Below are 18,289 nucleotides of genomic sequence, written 5' to 3' on the forward strand. Positions count from 1 at the left end.
GAATACAAATAAAAATTATATATATATATATATATATATATGTATATAATATATATATATATATATCTATATGTATATAATATATACTACTCATAACCATCCACTGGGCAGCACTGCTTACAGACAGTTGTAAATAATATTTTTTCTCTGTCTTTTGTCTTTTTGGAAATGTTCATGTGTATCCTATAGATTGTAAGCTTGCGAGCAGGGCCTTCCTACCTCTATGTCTGTCTGTTTTTACCCAGTTTTGTTCTATTACTGTTGTTCTAATTGTAAAGCGCAACGGAATATGCTGCGCTATATAAGAAACTGTTAATAAATAAAATAAATAAATATTCAGCACTTTACAGGCTTGTTAAGTGCCCAGGCCATACCTGGCCTTTACCTCAATCACTTCTACAGATGGGGGTGTACGTTAGGCTGAATGTACACGCATTATGCACTCTATTTATGTGTGTACAGTGGCAAATAATATTTTTTCTTTGTCTTTTGTCTTTGAAAATGTTCATGTGTATTCAGCACTTTACAGACATGTCAAGTGCCCGGGCCATACCTGCCCGTTACCTAAACACATTTTGCCATCTATTTATGGCCCTCATTCCGAGTTGTTCGCTCGCTAGCTGCTTTTAGCAGCATTGCAAACGCTAGGCCGCCGCCCTCTGGGAGTGTATCTTAGTTTAGCAGAATAGCGAACGAAAGATTAGCAGAACTGCTACTAAATAATTCCCTGCAGTTTCTGAGTAGCTCCACACCTACTCCTAGACTGCGATCACCTCAGTCCGTTTAGTTCCTGGTTTGATGTCACAAACACGCCCTGCGTTCGGCCAGCCACTCCCCCGTTTCTCCAGCCATTCCTGTGTTTTTACCTAGCACGCCTGCGTTTTTTAGCACACTCCCTGAAAACGGCCAGTTTCCGCCCAGAAACACCCACTTCCTGTCAATCACACTACGATCACTCGAGCGATGAAAAAACGTTGCTCGAGCTTGTGTAAATCTACAAAGTTTTGTGTGAAAGTACTTAGCGCATGCGCGCTGCATACCATGTGCATGCGCATTTTTGCATTTTTTTACTTAATCGCTGCACTGCGAAAATCGTCAGCGAACGATCAACTCGGAATGACCACCAATGTGTCTAATGGCTACACACATTATGGCCTATTTATGTTCAAAAAGTTAAGAAGCATTTTAAACTGTAAAGATGTTATCTGTAAAATGATACATGTGAGGTAACATGTACAGTACATAACTTTTTCAAAAACAATAAAACCAAAACTTTTTTCAAAAACAATAAAACCAAAACTTTTTTGAAACATATCTCTTGTGTCCCCTACTGTGTCATAGTAGTTAAGTTAGCAGTGAGGGTGTTGCAGATTTCCTCAGCACTGCCACTTACTTGTCTTCTCCCATAGGCTGCTGCTTCTACCGGAGTAACGCACAGTTCAAAGTCCACAACATTCCACTCTGGTAAAAAGTGTTTGTTCTATATCTCACAAAAGTTGTGGAGGATACAGCAAGCAACAACCACATCCGGCACCAGGGTGATGGCAATGTCATTGCGCTTTAGTAGACACCACCACTGCCCCTTCAGTCTCCCAAAGGCATTCTCCACCACCATCCTGGCTGAGAGTGTGGGTGAAATGCACTTGTTCTGGAGAGAGTGGGAGATGCTGCGTGAAGCCCTTGATGAGCCATCGCCTCGAAGGGTACGCCGCATCTCCAATAAGGTGCACCGGGATTTCCACACCATCAACAAACTTTGATTTCTGTAATGGTAAAAAAATATTAATATATAGTATAGATGGCATACATAATGTTCAGGAAAGTACAGGAAATAATTAGGAATACCAACAATCTAATCCTGACATGGGTGAGGTAAATAACCCTCCCACCCCTCCCCTACCCCCTAACCCTCCCTTCCCATAGCCTAACCCTAACCTGCCCCCTTGGTGCCTAACTCTACCCTCCATCCATCCATACACACCTTCGGAGTCATAGCTGTGAGGATCTTCACCGCAAACCTTTCCCATATTCCATGGTGAAACACAACAGGGGTGTCAAACTTGCGGGCCTCCAGCTGTAGTAGAACTACACATGACAGCATGCCCTGCTACAGTTGCAGCACCCCCAGATAGAAAGTTTGTGGCAGGGGCATGCTGCAAGGTTTAGTTCCACAACATATATATTTTTACACCCCTGCTACACAACGTAAGAGGCCGGCCCTATACCATAATTGAAATCTATTGTATTATTATTTTGCTATGAAAAATATAACTCATCAAAAGAGATATATTTACCTCTCTAGGGAACAACCAGCCATGTTGGTTCTCTTCTGCAATCTGGAACAATTTAGTGTTGCCAAGTACCCAGGAGTCGTGAGCACGACCCGACCAGCCGATGAAGACATCTGTGAAACTGAGCAGCATACGTATTAGCTGTGTTTTTTTTTTTTTTCAAATTATTTTTATTATAATCTCACACCATACAGAATAGATATACAGTATTTCGAGACATCGAGTGGAATATATAGTTAGCATTGTACAACATAATATGCACTATATATAAGCCTCTAGACAAAAGACAGGAAGTTATAAAGTATTCAGTCTCATATAAAACCTGGTAGAGATCAAAACATATTTTCAAACTTTTCTCTACATAAAACCTTTATACCCTTCCAAGAAAGGTAACTCATGTATAACTAAGGATATCAGGGAATTGAGGATATGTTTTAGTTCTCCAAGCGGAGCAGACTAAAGATGAAAAGGGGTGGTTTAAACCTCGGTTCTCCGCCAATATGGACAGAGTATTTCGAATTCCCTCAACATATACATAATATCTAAAACATAAGAAAATAAACTAACATGTAATGCCTGCTATGGGACACAGGCCGTCGATCCATCCACAGAGCAATCTTCCCATATCGAGGGTCCATATTTCTAGTCAACCCGGTAGACGATTGAGAATAAAACGGAGCAGAGGAGGGATCCGGAAAAAGAAAAGGAGAGAGGGTAAATCAGATGTTCAAGGGGTTAGGTTGGGCTAAGGTGTGGAGGAGGTACCATGAGGTAGATTGAAAGCATTTGTCAATGGCTTGTTTAGTGTGTAAGGGTAGTGTCAGAATGTATGTGTCCCAACATTGGAACAGGGCAGGGGTGAGCCTCTCCTTATGGATAGAGGCCTCCAGCCAGTCCATGGTGAATAGAAAAAATAATCTAGAGGTCACCATCGAAAGATTAGGAGGTATGTTGTGGATCCATTGTTGTAGGATTGCCTTCCTGCCAGCCGCAGATAGTATCATAAGTAATTTTTTGTTAGACCTGGGGATGTCTGGCTGGTCAGTCAAACACCCAAACAATGCCCAAGAAACAGTGCAACTAAAGGATATGCCTAAGGAGGTGGTTCCATAATGATGTACCTCATGCCAAAACTGTGACACCAGAGCACAGTCCCAGAAGCAATGGAAGAGGTCGGCCCCCTCCGTTGAGCATTTAGTGCATTTGCTGTCTTCTGAGATGCCCATCAAAGGTCGGCGTTTAGGTGAGATGTATGCCCTATGGAGCATTTTATAGGCCATCTCTTGATAGGAGCTTGCAGGGATAAGTTTTAGGGTGAGTTGAAAGTGATTTAGGAGGGATTCAGGGGTTACCGTTGAGATGTGGGAGGACCATTGGGACAGCTCTGGAAGGTCCGTGTCAGGAATGAGTTCATGACGGATACGTGTATAGATGGTTGATATAGAGTAGCATGTTGATTGGAGTAATGTATCTAGAGAGTTAAGAAAGTCATTCCCCGTCAATTTAGAAAGTACATTTTTAAGATAATGTATTGCCTGGAAGTAGGCAAACTCGTGGTGAGGGGGCAGGCCATATTTTCCTCGTGCCTCTGCGAAAGACAGCGGGACGCGAGAGGAATTAAGCAAGTTGCGCAGATTGCGGATGCCAAGAGAGTGCCAGGCAATGAAGGGTTGCAGAGCCTCTCCCTCCTGAAACTCCAGGTTGCCTATAAGGGGCATCGAGAGTGAGTATAGGTGTTGAAGATTGAGATATTTCCTCGCCATTTGCCACGCCTGTATTATGGGGAGTAGTAATGAGTTAGTGGTGATATGTAGCGCCAACTTGGAGGGTTTGGCATGGAGAAGATAACTGAGGGATAAGGGGGCGCAAAGTTGAGAGTCTAGGCTGGAGTCTGTGTAGTAATTATTGTCTCCAAGCCAGTCCATAGCAATGCGGAGGAGGCATGCAAGATTATATTGTTTAACATCAGGTAAATTGATTCCTCCTCTAGGTACCGTCTGGGACAATTTTTTCATGCTAATCCTTGGACGTTTACCAGCCCAGATGTATCTGGAGATAGAGGTATTCAGAGAAGATATATCCGACTTGGATAATAGAAGGGGGGTCATCTGTAGAACATAGAGGAGTTTTGGGAAGCTGGCCATCTTAAATAGGTTACATCTCCCTAGCATGTTAAGGGGGAGGGATTGCCAGAGACCAAGTTCGGTTCTAATCTTATGGAGCACCGGGGTGATATTAAACCTATACAGGTGGCAGGGGTGAGTAGGGAGTGCAACGCCTAGATAGGTAATATGTGTATTCGCCCATTTAAAGGGAAAAGTGGTCCCCCAACCTAATCTCGCCTGTCCATATATGGCTAGTGCCTCCGACTTACTGTAATTAATGGAAAACCCTGCAAAAGAGGAGAAAAGATCAATCACAGCAATCAGCTGTGGGATCGTACGGTGAGGGTCTGACATAAAAAGGAGGAGGTCATCTGCAAATGCCACCACCCGTAATTCCTGTGTACCCACCTCGATGCCTCTATAGTTTTGGTGTAGCAGAATATGGCGTATAAGAGGTTCTAATGCTAGGTCAAAAAGGAGGGGAGATAAGGGGCATCCTTGTCTAGTGCCTCTTTCCAACGTGAAGGGTGGAGATGTCACATTGTTGACTAAGACCTGTGCCACTGGGTTATTGTACAAGGTCTAAACCAAGTTGCAAAACGCTGCGCCGAATCCCTGGTGGGCGAGTACTCGGGATAGGTGAGGCCGGGCAATTTTATCAAATGCCTTCTCTGCGTCCAAATTCACAATGATGTTGTTTTTGGCCTGATTGAAGCGGGTGTGAGATATCGCAGTCAGGGCCGCTCGCACTCCTCGTGTGGATTGTCTACCCTTGACAAACCCCATCTGCGCGGGTGAGATAAGGCGGGGTAGGTATGCTTGCAACCTATTAGCTATGATTTTGGTCAATATTTTAAAGTCCTGATTGAGGAGTGAAATGGGGCGGTATGACCCTACTTGGGCAGGATCTTTACCCGGTTTTGCGAGTACTATAAGCTTGGCTTCGTTAAAACGAAGGGGAGTCTCCCCTGTTGTTAGGATGTGGTTATATAATCGTGTTAATGTAGGGAGTATATCGGCATCCAGCATCTTATAAAATTCGGCGCTGAAGCCGTCAGGGCCAGGGCTCTTTCCATTGGGTAAGGACTTAATGGTGGCCCATACCTCATCGTCAGTTATGGGAGCATCCAGCGAGTCCCTTTCCTCCACCTCCAGCCTTGGTAACTGCGCCTCAACCAGGAATAGTTGACCATCGGTTGCGTTATCAGTGTCGGCAGTATATAAGGATTTATAGAACCTCATGAAAGCCGAGCAAATGTCAGTGGGATCAGAAAGAACACCTCCAGAGCTGTGCAACGAGTTAACCCATGTTTTGTTTCGGGGCCCCCTAACCAAGTTGGCCAAGAGTCTGCCAGACTTGTTCCCCCACCTATGGAACCTGTTTCTGCCGTAATCATAGCTGATCTGGGCCTGTTCGGTGAGAAAGGTATCATAGATTTGTTTTGCCATGAGGTACGTTTCTCTATGGGTAGGATTGTCGCATTGTTTGTAGGTGCGATATGCGAGTGTGAGAGCCGCGCTAAGTTCCTGCAATTTGGTGTTGAATTTTTTACGCTTAGAATTAACATAGGAAATAATATGGCCTCGAAAAGAGTGGAGTGTTAGAAATTTGATCCAAGTTATCAGTAGTATAATTATGCCAGGAATGTTTGAGATGTAATAAGAAATCCTCTGAGTGTATGAGATATGCTGGGAATCTCCAACATTTAGAAATGTTCTGGGGTAGAGATAAATGTAGGGACAGGGTGATGGGGGCGTGGTCTGAAATAATGATGTCCTTGATTGAGGTGTGGGTGACTTTAAAGAAAAGGTGTTTAGATAGAAATAGATAGTCAATGCGAGAGTGGGTGGAGTGCGGGTGTGAATAAAAAGAATAATCCCGTTGAAGGGGATGGTGTGTACGCCAAGAGTCTAGTAAGGTAAGTTGAGAGCAAAGAGAGGAAAGCAGAGTAGAAGAGGATCCGGGTTTTTTGGTACTCACCCCCGACCTGTCCATGGATGGATCAACGACCGTGTTGAAATCTCCCCCTAAAATTAAATTTTTGCCGCCCCAGGACAGGACTCTCTGAAGGATATCTGCAAAGAAGAGATTGTTAGAGCCAGTGGGTGCATACAGATTCAAAAAGGTATATATCACATTGTCGATGGAGACATCTAGGAGGATAAATCTGCCCTCTGGGTCGATATATTTTTTAAGGATGGAGAATTGAAGATTTCTATGAAAGAGTATAGCAACCCCTCTGGTTTTATTGGTGTAAGGAGCAGATATACATTCCCCAATCCAGGGGGCTTTTAGTGACACAGGGGTATCATGCACCCAGTGTGTTTCTTGTAGGAACACGACTTGGGGGGACAGGCGAGAGAGGTGTGCAATCACCTTCTTGCGTTTAATGGGGCTGTTGAGACCCTCTACATTCCACGAAACTATATTAAAATCTAAAAGTGGGGCTGTCACCGGAGTTGAGGTCTGAGTGGCAGCATGGGTAGCTATGCTATCCTACCCCCGTAGATGGAAAGCAGAATATCAAAATCGTATAGGTGAAATGGTGCCCCCCCCCCCCATCCCAATGAGCAAGGAGGGGCCAACCTATGGAGGATCGAGACACATTATCCCAGCAGGCAGAACGAGCAAACAAACAAACAGATAAAAATATCAAACTAACAGACATAGAACAATGGGAGGCATAGCCTCCAGCATGCGCAAATAGCATGCCTAAATCATATCCCGAACATTGTGTGACCTATTGATTAAAGCGGTTATAAAGATATGCAAGCTTTAAGTAAGGGTGGACAGTCAAGTGTCATGGTGTGCAAAATGGGTCTTTGCCGCTATCGGATCGTCAAAGAAGCATGGTTTTCCATTGACAAAGACCCGAAGACGAGCAGGGTATAACAGTGAGAACTTGACGTTGTCTTCAAACAGTCGCTTGCAAATCGGGGCGAACTCTCTGCGCTTGTTGGCGACATGAGTGGAGAAGTCCTGGAAGATGAGCAGTCTTTCTCCCTTATAGAGGAGGTTCTCTGACTTTCGGTAATGGTCTAAGAGCCTGGCTTTATCCGCGTAGTTTAGAATCCGTAGGATAACAGGTCTAGGGCGTCCCGCGGATTCTCTGCGTTCAGGGCCAATTCTGTGTGCCCTTTCAATGGCCAGAGGTGAACCCTGAAGGTCCATACCTAATTTGTCGGGTAGCCAGTTGGATAGAAGGTCCAGCAGCGCGTGGCCCCTCACCGACTCCGGGATGCCCACCACCCTCAGGTTGTTCCGACGGCTCCGATTTTCCAAGTTGTCGAGTTTTTCCGTGAGGCCTTTGATTTCCGTGGTCTGGGTCTTTATAGTAGACTGTGCGGCTTGTAGATCATCCTCCAATGTGGAGACCCTCTGCTCGACATCATCCAAACGGCTACTGTGTTGAGTCAGCTGGGCCAAGGTGGAATCAATAGCTTCTTTAAGGCCCGCCAGTTTTTCGTCTAAGAGAGGTCCAAGAACTGCAGCAATGTCAGTGGGTTTCATTTTAGGCGGTTTAGTAGTTGTAGCGTTAGTACGTTTTCTTTGGGATCGAGATCGGGTGGTGGAGCAGTCGGAGTCCGAGGAATTTCTGTGGGATGTGTCCTCGCGTGCGCTTGAAATAGGACCAGTCGAGGACATTGGGGTGGACACCAGGAATTTCTCCATATGAAGTCGCTAGAAATAGATACATAGAGTAGAAGCCATGTAGGGCGCGGTGAGCAGTTTAATGAAGGTCACATCAGCGTCGGGAGGGTATTGGAAAGTTACATTGCTATGAAGATAGCAGGCATATCAGGACGTAGCGGATCGGATTTGCCAGAAACAACGTGTTAAAGGTGTCACAGTGTGATACTCCTGAACGTCACAGCAGCGTGTCGTATATGTCAAAAGGCTCAGGGTGAGGCAGCGGGAGCCGGGCATCCACAGCGACGAGTCCGCAGCTTCCGGGCACAGCAGATGGCGGCAGGGCCGTTAAAGCATCACACCTGTTGTTTTAAGGTATAATATAATGACTCCTTCCCGGCTGCCAAAGAGGAGATATGAGAACAGGCAGGGTTATAGAAATATAGGTATAGTGGCTGTGAGCTGACTATTCCAGTATTCGCCACAAGAGGGAGCCCTAGTTACAGCCAGCCAAAGTCAGGGAGTGAGATGAGTGCTGTGCCAGTCCCAAGATGGCCGCCGCTTATCAGCGAGATACAGGCCCTCCGGAGGTCCCCCGGTCGTTGATCCCCGCCAGCGGGGGGAGAGATCTTGCCAGCAATGATGTGTGAGACGGGGGTTGAAGGGCAGGCGCCCGGAGAGGCCGGGGATCGGCTAGGTAGAGTCCAAAGGCCGGGCGGCGCCAACCACAAGATGGCCGCCGGCCGCCAGCCACACACGTCTCGGCCCTCACCTCCCGCAGATCGTCCGGTCACCGGTCTCCCGTGGGGGCCAGCGCCCGATGGGTGAGTCCTCTGGTGTTAGGGAGTGCCTTTCAGGTGGGGGAGGGAGTCCGCAGGGTCGCCGCACCGGGTCCCACGGATCGCCGGCGCCGCTCCAAAATCGAGGCCCCGGCTTCTGGGGCGGAGGTAGGCCGCAATCCGCAGGGGGCAACGCAGGGCCCCCCCGATTCCGCAGCCTCTTCCTCCGGGTGCAGGGTGATGTGGCAAGGCTTAGGGGACTATTCCCTTGCAGGTGGGCCTCCAAATACAGCTCAGGGGTGTATTTTAATGTATTGCCGGCCGGAGCTCAGCAGAGACCCGACCTTCCTCGATGCCAGCCAGGCCACGCCCCGTATTAGCTGTGTTTAACAATACACCTCATGGGCCCAGCATATCACTCACATTAAAACACACCATACTACTTACCAATACTTATGGTCCACTACAGCCTGCAGGATGATGGAGTGCCAGCCTTTTCGGTTGTAGTAATCGGCTGGGTTGTCTTTGGGGGCAATAATGGGTATGTGGGTCCCATCTATGGCTCCAGCACACTGAGGATATCCACGTCGCAGGAAACCTTTTATGGTATCATCCAGCCGGTCACCTGTGGTAAGGAGATGAAACAGTGGTAAAGGGTTTCCAGCAATGCCTGGGTCACTTCCTGCACTAGCACACACCGTCGATATGCCAACACCGAACAAGCAGGAGATGGTGCAGTATTAACCCGGTGTTGCATACCACCACAACACAATCGCCAGTCTCCTGCACAGCTCGATGGTCTTGCGGTAGTTGGTTCTTCCCCTGGTGAGTGCTGGAGTGAGAAGTTCCAGCAGGTAGTAAAACGTAGCATGTGACGTCCAACAGTGTACCATCCACTGTTCTGGCTGATAAGCTTCCACGGTCGCCCAGAAAGCTTGTCCATGACTGTGGTCTCTGGTCCACAATGATCGATTAGTCGCGCTGGTAAATCTCAGGGTAGACGTAATGCTGCCCAAAATCAGGGCTCTCCTCCTGCCCAAATACCGGCGTTGAGTATTAGCCTTCTCCACCAGAAATTGCTCCCTTCTCCTCTTGGCATAAGACTGTGCCAGGCAGCACAGTGCAAGCAGCTGCATCAGGCTCTCATTTCCTGTGTGAAACAGCAAAAAACAGCAAGAACTCAGGAACTCCGGTCTACTCAGCAGTAACTCGTCGGCCATGGTTAATGCACTGCAGTGAGCAGTCAGCACCCACTTTTCATGACCTCATCTCTGTGTGCCATAAAAAAAAAAAAAAAGTCAATTTCTTATGACACACGAGTCTATTGCAGGGCTGACACGGTTCTGTCTGAAAGGGGTCGACCCGGGAATAATCCAGGTTAAATGTGCTGTGTGAAAGGGGGTTAGGAACTGTAACCCGGGTTGTTCCCGGTTTCACAAAACTGGGAAAAACCTGGGATTTTTAGATTTTTCTGTCTGAAATGGTATTATTGTTAGCTCATAACATTTTTTGAGTAAGGGATTTGGTTCCACCTTTTGCATAGCGGCGTAGACACATTTGTATTTACAGTATGCTGTGAAACTTCCGAAGTTGAAAAATAAGTATCCTATCAGTGTCGAAGAGTATTTATAGCTTTAGATTATCCTTAAGGATTTTCTTGGGAGACCCTTTATTTCCTTAGATCACATATCAGGATACAAACCTCTTATCACTGTCCTCATTATTTTTCTCAATACTAAAATAGACCTGATTAAAATCTCCATCTGTGGGTTAACAGAAGCTTTCATTCTGCTGGCTCCATTCTGATTGTATGATAGAGGTTTTTTTTTAGTCTTCTGTTGGCTGGTTGCTAACAATGCATCCGTTTTTCCCAGGATATTTCCAGGTTTTGGTACATGACATCTGTAATTGGAAACTCACACTCTTGATACATACAGATTGACAAAAATATTTGGACTGGGTACAAAATGCCGACTGTCAGGATGCTGACGGTCAGGAGACTGACAGTGGTATCCCGACAGTCGAAATCCTGACATGGGGTGTTAGGGAGTCTAGCCTTCCCTCTACCCTAACCTACCCTACCCTAACCCTCCCTTTTAGGTGCCTAACCATAACACCCCCATCCAGGGGCGTCGGAACGTTTTTAGGTTGGGGGGGCAAGATATAATCTGAGTTTGGTGCCCCTAGCTTCCCAGAACAGTGTGACAGCGGGTGACATGAAAGGCATATGTGTCGGTGCATCATTATGATTATTAGCATTACCAGCAACATGGTAAACATGGGATCTGGTTTGGATCCCGGCATTTGAAATACCTACGTCGGAATCCCGACACTGCTCGGAATGCTGGCGTTGGCACCCCGAATAGGATCACAATCCCGACGCCGGATCCTAGATGTCTGTGTGATATGCAACCGGAGAAGTAAGCCGTGGAGGGTGGAAGTGGGTGGGGGGGGGGAGTTAGGTTTAGGCTGCGGGAAGTGGGTGTTAGGGTTAGGCTGCGGGGAGGGGGGGAGGTTAGGTTTAGGCCGTGGGAAGGGGGGGATTGGGGTTATGCACCCCCGGGGAGGGTTAGTCTGCGGGGTGGGGAGGGTTAGGCTCTAAGGGGAGGGTTAGGGTTAGGCTGCGGGGAGGGAAGGTTAGGCACTAAGGGGGGAGGGTTAGGCACTAAAGAGGGGCGGGGGGTTAGGGTTCGACTGCGGTGAGGGAGGGTTGGGCTGCGGGGATTGGAGGGTTAGGGTGAGGCTGCAGGTAGGGAGGGTTAGGGGGGTAGAGGGGGAGGGTTAGGACACATAACTCCCAGGTGTCGGATTCTGTGCATAGGGATGCAGCGTTAGGTGTTCTGACAGTGTGCAGGCAGTTGAATAATATATACTGTACCCTGGCTGGTCTCTGTGTCAGCTTCACAGTTCAGCCCCACATGCAGTACATAAGTTAATATCTCATAGTGCTTGGTAAGCACTGGCTGCTTTCTGGTATATTACCAAACTTGCAAAAGCGGGTACCTTGCAGTGGGTGTCCTCTCCTCAATTTTCTGCACTGGGGACGTCATGAGATCAGATGTCACAGTCAGACCTCAGCCAGAAGCAGCACTGTGTCAGCACCAGCGGAGGAGGTCAGAGGAGTGAAGAGGGGATGGAAGGAAACAGAAGCCCCCGGACCGCCTCCTTCCTCTTTGTCATGTCCTGCAGCCGGCTGCGTACTTGGAGTACTATAATGAGTCAGTTTGACACATTATTAGTACTGTTCATACTACTGCTGTGGGCCCCTTTGTTGCTTTGGGCCCCGGTGCAGTAGTTCCGCCGCTGCGCTGCAGGTATCCAACCGCAGTACTCCCAGTGCCGGCTTGAGCAGGGGCAGAGGCGCTGGTATACAGGAGCACCATCAGCGGGAGGCAGATGCCAGGCAGAGAGAGAGGAGGGGAGGCAGATGTTGGGGGGAGAGATGCTGCAGAGAGGGGGGGACAGATGCTGTGGAGAGGACATATGATGGGCAGAGAGAGGGGGGACAGATGCTGCGGAGAGGGGGGCAGATGATGGGCAGAAAGAGGGGGAGCAGATGCTGGGCAGAGAGAAGGGGGGACAAATGCTGCGGAGAGGGGGACAGATGCTGGGCAGAGAGAGGGGGGGGGGACCAGATGCTGCAGAGAGGAGGACAGATGATGGGCAGAGAGAGGGGGGACAAATGCTGCGGAGAGGGTGGCAGATGCTGGGCAGAGAGAGGGGGGACAGATGTTGTGGAGAGGGGAGGGCAGATGATGGGCAGAAAGAGGGGATCAGATGCTGGGCAGAGAGAAGGGGGGACAAATGTTGCGGAGAGGGGGAGCAGATGCTGGGCAGAGAGAAGGCGGGACAAATGCTGCGGAGAGGGGGACAGATGATGGACAGAGAGGGGGGGGGGACAGATGCTGCGGAGAGGGGGGCAGATGATGGGCAGAGAGAGAAAGCGGAGGCAGATGCTGGTCAGAGGGAAGGGGGTCAGATGCTGCGGAGAGGGGGGCAGATGATGTGCAGAAAGAGGGGGAGCAGATACTGGGCACAGAGAAGGGGGGACAGATGCTGTGGAGAGGGGAACAGATGATGGGCAGAGAGAGTGGGGACAGATGCTGCGGAGAGGGGGGCAGATGCTGGGCAGAGAGAGGGGGACAGATGCTGCGGAGAGGGGGCAGATGATGGGCAGAAAGAGGGGGAGCAGATGCTGGGCAGAGAGAGGGGGACAGATGCTGCGGAGAGGGGGACAGATGATGGGCAGAAAGAGGGGGTGTGGATGCTGGGCAGAGAGAGGGGGGACAAATGCTGCGGAGAGGGGGGCAGATGCTGGGCAGAGAGGGGGGGACAGATGCTGTGGGGAGGGGGGGCAGATGATGGGCAGAAAGAGGGGGAGCAGATGCTGGGCAGAGAGAAGAGGGGACAAATGCTGCAGAGAGGGGGACAGATGATGGACAGAGAGAGGAGGGGGACAGATGCTGCGGAGAGGAGGATAGATGATGGGCAGAGAGGGGGGGGGACAGATGCAGCAGAGAGGGGGGCAGATGATGGGCAGAGAGAGGGGGGACAGATGCTGTGGAGAGGGGGGCAGATGATGGGCAGAAAGAGGGGGAGCAGATGCTGGGCAGAAAGAAGGGGGGGACAGATGCTGCGGAGAGGAGGATAGATGATGGGCAGAAAGAGGGGTGGACAGATGCTGCGGAGAGGGGGGCAGATGATGGGCAGAGAGAGCGGAGGTAGATGCTGGTCAGAGGGAGGGGGGACAGATGCTGCGGAGAGGGGGGCAGATGATGGGCAGAAAGAGGGGGAGCAGATGCTGGGCAGAGAGAAGGGGGGACAGATGCTGTGGAGAGGGGGGCAGATGATGGGCAGAAAGAGGGGGAGCAGATGCTGGGCAGAGAGAGGGGGGACAGATGCTGCGAAGAGGGGGGCAGATGCTGGGCAGAGAGAGGGGGGACAGATGCTGTGGAGAGGGGGAAGATGCTGGGCAGAGAGAGGGGGACAGATGCTGCGGAGAGGGGGGCAGATGATGGGCAGAAAGAGGGGGCGCAGATGCTGCGCAGAGAGAAGGGGGGACAAATGCTGCGGAGAGGGGGACAGATGATGGGCAGAGAGAGGGTGGGACAGATAATGCGGAGTGGGGGGCAGATGATGGGCAGAGAGAGGGGAGGCAGATGCTGGGCAGAGAGAGTGGGGACAGATGCTGCGGAGAGGGGGGCAGATGATTAGCAGAGAGAGGGGGGACAGATGCTGCGGAGAGGGGGGCAGATGATGGGCAGAGAGAGGGGGGACAGATGCTGCGGAGAGGGGAACAGAAAGAGGGGGAGCAGATGCTGGGCAGAGAGAAGGGGGGACAGATGCTGTGGAGAGGACAGATGATGGGCAGAGAGAGGGGGGACAGATGCTGCGGAGAGGGGGGCAGATGATGGGCAGAGAGAGGGGGGGCAGATGCTGCGGAGAGGGGTGGCAGATGCCTGGCAGAGAGACAGGAGGGGAGGCAGATGCTGCGGAGAGGGGGGCAGATGATGGGCAGAAAGAGGGGGAGCAGATGCTGGGCAGAGAGAAGGGGGGACAGATGATGGGCAGAGAGAGGGGGGGACAGATGCTGCGGAGAGGGGTGGCAGATGCTGGGCAGAGAGACAGGAGGGGGGGCAGATGCTGGGCAGAGAGAGGGGAGGCAGATGCTGCGGAGAGGGGGGCAGATTATGGGCAGAAAGAGGGGGGGCAGATGATGGTCAGAAAGAGGGGGAGCAGATGCTGGGCAGAGAGAAGGGGGGACAGATGCTGCAGAGAGGGGGGCAGATAATGGTCAGAAAGAGGGGGAGTAGATGCTGGGCAGAGAGAAGGGGGGACAGATGCTGCAGAGAGGGGGACAGATGATGGGCAGAGAGAGGGGGGGACAGATGCTGCGGAGAGGGGTGGCAGATGCTGGGCAGAGAGACAGGAGGGGAGGCAGATGCTTGACAGAGAGAAAAACATGTAGCAGTCAGAGAGAGAGAGAGAGAGAGAGAGAGAGAGACAGCAGCTGCATAGAGAGGGTGGCAGAGACAGGCAGGAGCTATGGAGACAGAGGAGTCAGGTTGAATACATTACTCACATTTAGACAAGGGCCATGCTGTGTGACATCCTCCGTGTTCCAGGGGTCAGAGGAGCATGTGACAGCTCCCCCAATCAGGGGCTCTTCTAATCAGCATGTGCCGAGCTCCTCCAATCACTGCTCGGCACATATTCTTCTGACCTTATTGCTGATACTAGGGAGGGGAGGAGACGAGGCACCGCAGTGAGTTGCAGGGACTTCCCTTGCTTCTGCTCTCAGTGAGTACAAGCTAACCCCTCCTCCCATCCCTGTGCTGCCAGCGCTGCTGCCTGTCATGCAGTGTGACAGGCACAGCGGCAATCGGCAGCTGCAGAGTAGCAAAGCAGGGAGAGTGCCTCCCTGCTTTGCAGAGGCGCCTCTCTCATGTTTGGGGGGAGCGAGCTGCCCCCTTGCCCCCCCTATTCCGACGCCCCTGCCCCCATCCCCTGCAGCCTAAACCTTCCCCACCCCGTTGGTGCCTAAACCTAACCCTCCCTCCCCGCAGCCTATCCCCAACCCCCCCCCCCCCCCCCCCCCCCCCCGTGGTGCCTAACCATAATTCCCCTTCCTGCACCATAAACCTAGCCCCTCACCATGCACCCCAGTCATAAATCCCCTGCGGGTCGCCTAAACCTAACCTACCCATCCCCGATGTAGTATTCACCCGGGCCGCTGTGGTGACGATCGGGATCCAAACGTTTGGGTGTTCTGTCCCCATTCGAGATTTTGGCATAGTTATTCTGTCTTGTGTCGGGATTCCGGTGCCGGCATCTCATGCGCTGCGATCCTGACCATCGGATTGGTAACTGCATCCCATTGGAATGGGATTATAACAGTTTTCCTGGAAGGAAATCAAATGTTGATGGCTCGGTGACAGCTCTGAAAGATCAAGTCCATTAGTAACATCTTTGTCTTTAATGCAGATGTTTTCTATTATTTATTAATAACTAAAATTAGAACTTTAAGTTAAATCCAGACTCACAGTCCACCCCACATGTGTGAGCCAGCAAAGCCAGACCACACAAAGCCTTCTGGGAATGACAAATTGGTGAAAGGGCTCTTAACCACTGACAGACAGCTTTTCTGGATGGCTAAGCATAGCTGAGCAACCCTGGAGACACTGCAGTGAAACATGATTTATAGAAAAAAAAATAGGATTTTGGTACTTACCAGATAAATCCTTTTCTTTGAATCCATAGGGGGCACTGGAGTACTCTTGGGATATGGACGGTTCCACTGGAACTAGGCACTGAACAGTTAAACTTTGACTATATCTCCCCTCCATATCCCAGAGTACCTCAGTGTTTTTTTACTGAGCCGAACTGGAGCTATAGAGGTTGACAATGGAGACATAAATATAACAAAAAAAAATGGACAACAATAAAGTTGACACAAACAAAAAATGACAACTAACAGTTGACACCAACCCGACAGAATTTCTAATTTGAAACAGTCGGTAAGAGTGTGTTACCATAATATTCCCTGCACTTACCACAACCAGGTAACAACTGCTCTGGGTGGGCGTCCAGTGCCCCCTATGGATTCAAAGAAAAGGATTTATCTGGTAAGTACCAAAATCCCATTTTCTTTTTCATCCACTAGGGGTCACTGGAGTACTCTTGGGACGTACCAAAGTTTCCCCCGTGGGCGGGAGAGCTATTTGGCACCTGTAACACTAAACGCCCAAAGCTAGATGCTGATGCCGCAAAAGTATCAAACTTATAAAAGCGCACAAACGTGTGCACTGACAACCATGTAGCCGCCCGGCAAAGCTGTGTCGTAGAAACTCCCCGACCAGCTGCCCATGAAGTTCCCACAGAACGTGTGGAATGAGCTGTTACCGAAGTAGGCGGCTGTAACCTAGCCTAAAGATAAGCCTGACGTATGGTCAGTTTTATCCATCTGGATAAGGTCTGCTTAGAGGCTGGCCAACCCCTCTTGGCAGCATCATAGAGAACAAACAACGTATCCGTCTTACGAACCGTGGACGTTCGAGACACATAAACGCGTAAAGCGCGTACCACATCCAGAGTTTCAGAATGTCCTGATAACACAGGAACTACTATTGGTTGGTTGATGTGAAAAGTTGACACTACCTTTGGTAAGAAAGCGGAATTCGTCCGAAGTTCCGCTCTGTCATCATGAAACACCAAATATGGCGGCTTGCATGACAAGGCACCCAAATCTGAAACCCGCCTTGCCGAAGCCAAGGCTAGAAGAAAAATTGTTTTCCAAGTGAGAAATTTAATATCCACTTGTTGTAAGGGTTCAAAATGAAAAGACTGTAAGAAATCTAAAACCAGATTCAAGTCCCATGGCGCTGTAGGTGGAATGAATGGAGGCTGTACTCTGAGGACACCCTGCATAAAGGTGTGTACTGATGGCAAAAGAGCCAATCGTCTTTGAAAGTAAATTGACAAAGCAGATATCTGCACTTTTAGTGTGGATAGACGTAGACCTCCATCTAACCCCATCTGTAGAAATAACAAAAGACGGGATAACTTGAAAGAAGATGTCGGAAATTTGCGAGCTTCACACCAACCTATATAGGCACGCCAAATTCTGTAATAATGAGCTGCCGTAACCGGCTTTCTAGCTCATAACATGGTTGGAATGACTAATGCCCTCTCTTCTTAAGAGGGCGGTCTCAACAACCACCCCATCAAACGCAGCCGCGCTAAATCGGGGTAAAGAAACGGACCCTGTTGTAACAGGTCCGGACGTAGTGGGAGCGGCCAAGGATCGTCTGCGAGTAATCCGCGAAGATCCGAGAACCAAGCTCTCCGTGGCCAATGAGGCGCCACTAGTATGACTGTGACAAACTCTCTTTTGATCCGTTTTAGCAATAGCGGGAGCAGCGGAAACGGTGGAAACAGATACACTAGACTGTATGGCCACCGGACTGTGAGAGCATCCACCGCCACTGCCTCTGGATCTCTCGTTCTGGATACATACTGGGGCATTTTATGATTGTGGCGAGATGCCATCAAGTCCACCTGCGGGTAACCCCACCTCTGGACCAGCATGAGAAATACTTCTGGATTTAATGCCCATTCTCCTGGATGAAAATCCCGACGACTGAGATAATCCGCCTCCCAGTTGTCCACTACCGGAATGAACACTGCCGACAATATGACCTGGTGGTATTCTGCCCAATTGAGGATTTGAGCTACTTCCCGCATTGCCATGCGGCGTCTCGTTCCGCCTTGTTTGTTGATGTATGCGACCGCCGTCGCATTGTCTGATTGCACCTGAACCGCCTGCGCCTGCAGGATGTGCACTGCCTATCGCAATGCATTGTAAATTGCCCGGAGTTCCAGGACATTTATGGACAGCAATCTTTCGTGATCCACCCAGAGACCCTGGAGCTGAAGATTCTGAACTACAGCTCCCCAACCTCTGAGACTTGCGTCTGCCGTGAG

At 49.9% G+C, this 18,289-nt stretch overlaps 1 long non-coding RNA gene across 2 annotated transcripts; it reads right to left on the bottom strand.

Moving 5' to 3' along the window:
* Positions 1-1,183: 1,183 nt before the first annotated feature.
* On the bottom strand, positions 1,184-14,932 carry LOC134929046 (uncharacterized). 2 transcript variants are annotated; one of them, XR_010178233.1, is made up of 5 exons: positions 14,889-14,932; positions 6,378-6,472; positions 2,859-2,933; positions 2,295-2,412; positions 1,184-1,763 (listed from the first exon to the last, which is right to left on the bottom strand). It is a non-coding gene; the product is annotated as an uncharacterized LOC134929046 (long non-coding RNA). The 2 variants fall into 2 exon arrangements; XR_010178232.1 differs by lacking the exon at positions 14,889-14,932 and adding an exon at positions 9,254-9,950.
* Positions 14,933-18,289: the final 3,357 nt, after the last annotated feature.

Source organism: Pseudophryne corroboree, chromosome 5 (assembly GCF_028390025.1).
Source record: "Pseudophryne corroboree isolate aPseCor3 chromosome 5, aPseCor3.hap2, whole genome shotgun sequence".
NCBI classification, from domain to species: domain Eukaryota; kingdom Metazoa; phylum Chordata; class Amphibia; order Anura; family Myobatrachidae; genus Pseudophryne; species Pseudophryne corroboree.